Source organism: Engraulis encrasicolus, chromosome 22 (assembly GCF_034702125.1).
Source record: "Engraulis encrasicolus isolate BLACKSEA-1 chromosome 22, IST_EnEncr_1.0, whole genome shotgun sequence".
Lineage (NCBI taxonomy): Eukaryota > Metazoa > Chordata > Actinopteri > Clupeiformes > Engraulidae > Engraulis > Engraulis encrasicolus.
Window position 1 is genome coordinate 6,369,547 of NC_085878.1, and position 4,471 is coordinate 6,374,017.

At 40.5% G+C, this 4,471-nt stretch overlaps 1 long non-coding RNA gene across 1 annotated transcript; it reads left to right on the forward strand.

Annotated features, from left to right (window-relative positions):
- The first annotated feature begins 1,796 nt into the window (after positions 1–1,796).
- LOC134438521 (uncharacterized) lies at positions 1,797–3,909 on the forward strand. The gene is made up of 4 exons (XR_010032608.1): positions 1,797–1,949; positions 2,248–2,409; positions 2,891–2,943; positions 3,608–3,909. It is a non-coding gene; the product is annotated as an uncharacterized LOC134438521 (long non-coding RNA).
- Positions 3,910–4,471: the final 562 nt, after the last annotated feature.

Here is a 4,471-nt window from a genome sequence, read left to right on the forward strand (position 1 = left end):
TGTTAATATTAACTAAACTATTGTTAATTACTTATAAATCATTTAAAATATATTTATTAGTCCTTCCGTAACACTTAATAGAACATAATAATAAGTTACTTAATATATTATTAAAAATACTTTTATGATTAATTAATTAACATATCAACAGTAACTTAAGCATAAAAAGTGACTTATAAACTGTTAACTAATTATTACTTAATATATTATAATTATTAGTTGTAGTTTACAAATTATAAAGGAGGAGAGGAGAGGAGAGGAGAGGAGGAGAACAGGGCAGGGGAAAAAAGAGGAGAGGAGAGGAGGGGATAGGAGAGGAGAGGAGAGGAGAGGAGAGGAGATGAGAGGTGAACAGGGAAGAGGAAAAAGAGGAGAGGACAGGAGAAGAGAGGAGAGGGGGGGATAGGAGAGGAGAGGAGAGGGGAGGGGACAGGAGAGGAGAGGAGAGGAGAGGGGAGGGGAGAGGAGGGGAGAGGAGAGGAGAGGAGAGGAGAGGAGAGGAGAGGAGATGAGAGGAGGGGAGAGGAGAGGAGAGGAGAGGAGGGGAGAGGAGAGGGTAGAGTAGAGGGAGGAGAGAAGACGAGAGTGGAGAGGAGAGGAGGTGGAGAGTAGGGGAGAGGAGATGGGAGAGGGGAGAGGAGAGGGGAGGGGAGGGGAGGGTAGGAGAGGGAAGGGGAGAGGAGAGGAGAGGAGAGGGGAGGGGAGGGAGAGGGGAGGGGAAGAGAGGAGAGGAGAGGAGAGGAGAGAGGGGAGAGGAGAGGAGAGGAGAGGAGAGGGGAGGGGAGAGACAGAAAGAGGGTGGACAGAGAGAAGACTGTGTGCGCAAGAGAAAGAGAACAACTCCTCTCTGCCATTCACTCCTCCTCACCCATCTCTCCTTTCTTCCTCCATTCTATTATCATGCTCTTCTTTCCCTCTCTATTCTTCTCCTCTTGTGTAAATAGGCCTATGAGGGCCTAGTTGGCAATGGGATGGCACCTACTGTTGTACTCTTGTGGTTCAAGGCTGGTGGCCAAATATTTTGTTTTAGCAGTGGTTTTAATGTTTATTACATTAATACACAAAAAAGTGGACCTTCCCAATTTTGAGTTTTCAGTCATAAACAATCTTACGTTTTATATTGGTAAATATAATTGCACCTTTAAGTTAAAGTTTCTATTGCAGTGAACTGTCTTCTATTTTCAAGTCATTGAAATAAATAAAATAAATCAGCTGATTAGGTTGATATCTTTCCTCTGTTTATTTATTGTATGCTGTTCTAGTTGTTTGATAGCCTATTTCATCTGCAACCCAGTCGACAAATGCCTATTGAAAATGTAAAATAAATAGTTTATAAAAAGCATACACAGTAAAATGGGATAATAAATAGAGGTAATTTTGGTGAAACAATGAATTAATGATGGGTTGATATTGTTAAAAAACATGACTTAAATGAATTTGATATAGCAGAACCTTTACTGTGACAATTACGATTTGCGACTTTTATTTTGAAACCGGGTGTGGCTTCCCTTGGAGCCGTTCACTTCAGTCTGTCGTCTGCCGAGCCAGTCGAATTTTCTTTGGAGCTAGAAACAATCAAAAGAAAATAATTCGTTTTTTATGAAGTTTAAGTTTCCTTTTGGAGTACGGAGCGTCCAGCTCTGTGAATGATGTAAGTTTCGAAGACTAGAGGCTTCCTTTCATCGAGTATTTGTTTTGTTTCAATTCGCCTTATTCACCCGGAACTTTCTAAAGACGTTGAGGGGTACACTTCAGGGGTACACCCGGCTGCACACCAGCTGTACACCAGCTGTTTGGCGCCTCACTGCTGTGTGCCCAAATGTAGTCCTACGTCCTCAAAGAGAAACAAATCCTACCGTGGACAGACTTTCCACCGTTTCGCCAAAGAGCAGGCACTTCGGCGTGAATGAATTAATCACATCAAGAGGGATCCTGGTCCATATTTCAAGGTAAGATGCATAATTATGTCCAATCATACGCATTAGCTAGCACAAATAAGCTAGCTCGCCAAACTTGTCATGACTCATGTAGCCTAATGAAGCCTAATTAAAAAAAATGAATGTGTAATTACACAACGCTACATTAATATGGTATTTCCAGATCGCTATTTCAAAATTATGCTTTCAATTTTGTGTTAAGCGATCCGATGGCTTACCAGATGTGTTACCAGAACCAGTAGCATACTTGCGCCAAAATGAAGTTGTTTTGCTAACGAACTAAAATACATGCTGGTATTTATGGTTACAGATCAACGCTGAGACCGAGGTTTGATCTGAGCACGTTGAGAAGCAATGCTTTGTTAAGGTCACCCGTGGTATGACAACGCTAATAAAGGATGCTGTGCCTGCCAACTTTGTTCGCCTGGACTTCAGAGAAGCCAAAGAGGAGAATCATCATTCGCATACCGTGGTTAGTTTGTTCAGTCATAATTCAACTGGCATGTGTTAACCAAGCCTCCTTACAAAAAAAAAAACGGATAATAGTTTGCCATGGAATACATTTTACTTTAGACAAAAAACTTAATGCATGTGCTGGAGATATATTTGTTTGCATTGATCATGTACTCCTGAGTCATGAGCCAATGATTTCAAACTGTGATGTCATTACATTGCATTACATTTCACTTAGCTGACACTTTCATTTTATTCAAAGCGACTTAGTTATTATATGTCAGGGTATTGTTTACAGTCCCTGGAGTAATGTGGGTTTAGGTGCCTTTTCAAGGGCACTTCAGCCATGGAGATGTAGGGAGGGGTCAGAGGGATTCGAACCTGCAACCCCCAGATTGAAAGACCAACTCTCTTATCACTAGGCCACGGCTGCCTCACCACTAGGCCACGGCTGCCCTGTGTATGTTATGACTCTCCTGTCCTTTGTGTTTCTTTTTCAGTATGGATTCCATGGAGTATTCCATCGAGTATTTCTTCTGTTTCAATCGTCTTGGTAAGGCAACTTGTCTATTTTTCCCCATACTGTTGTAACCTAAGTCTTATATTGTCTATCAATGCCAAATACTTCAGGTGAAACCTGCAATTTGTATTTTGTTTTGTTAATACTTAAGTTGGCTGGTTGAAATGAGTTCGGAGTAAGCAGACTGTATTTCACATGCTGTGATCACGCACCCATTGCGTGCAAGGTGTAATTCTCTAGGCCTATACATGGGTTCTAAATGTTGTTTATAACCTGACTGCGCGAACCTAGCTGTGCACAACTCCACCTCTGATTGTTGGAAACCGCTGACGGTCCAAAAACTTATCTCACATGTTTGGCTGCCAGTGTCTTGCCCCTCCTCATAACATTGTGTTGAACACTGTACGGGCAAGGTTACCTCAATTTCAGTACACTATGTATTCACCCTGTTTACTTGATAATGGTTATTTAACTGAATGGTATGCAATGCAGTAGGAACAAAGTGTTTGCAGGTTTGCAGTTTGCATAGCTTTAATTTTGAGAAGATTGATAGGAATTCAACATTGTCCTGGGTGTGTAGCTTACGGCTGTAACTGCTATGATGCTTTTCTGTTATGCTGCTCTACAGCCTAGGCTACATGATGTGTCTGTCCCTATCAAATAAACCAAACTTAACTGATGACATATGTTCACATAGGTGAAGTTTTTGAGCTGGATCTGGATTCTGCTGAGGATTCGTCGACTACTAGATGGCGAGCCACCCACTCATTCGAATGTGATCCTGTTCTACATTGCGCATGGCATATTTGGTAGGATTGTGGCCTGCTCGTGTCACATCACTGACTATGACTGACTTCAACGCCTTGAACTGAACTGTTTGAAAGGAGCTATTTTTCTTTTTGAACAACTTAAAGGAACTCTCTACATCGTCTCTTTTGAGGATTTAAAGGACTATTTCCAATTTTTGAAGGACAATTCAATGTTTTTTTTTTTTTTTTTTTTAATGTTCAAACCTTTTTGGGGGGCGGGGGGTGGCGGGGGGGTAATTGTAAATATTTAAACTTTTCAATCTCTTACTTGTGATGTTTTTATTTCATTTTGTTAATGCCCATTTTTCCCTATATCCTATGTTTGTATTTAAGAATGTCATTCTTCATTAGGGTTGCATACAATATTTTCTATGGATACATGATTATTTATAATGATAAATAAATAATAATTATTATTATTTATGCAAGATGGACATTTGACACGAACATTATGGTTTTCCCCGTTCATTTTGCTTTCGATATCCTTTCCTTTTTGTTTTGGACTATTTCAATTCACGGGACGTCACTTTAATCCTCCAAAGGACATTTTTGGAGTGAAGCGGCCAACTCTCTTGAATTACTGCTCTTGTCGGCTTGCGCTCGCCTCCGTGGATCTAATAAGGACATAAAAGGACAGAAACTTAATGTTTTGTGTTGAGGCTACATTTTTATGTTAGAAATTATTTTTGTATTGTAAGGGAATTTGATCTGGGAAATGTGTGTTGTGACCCTGGCAAGTTCTCTGTTTTGTA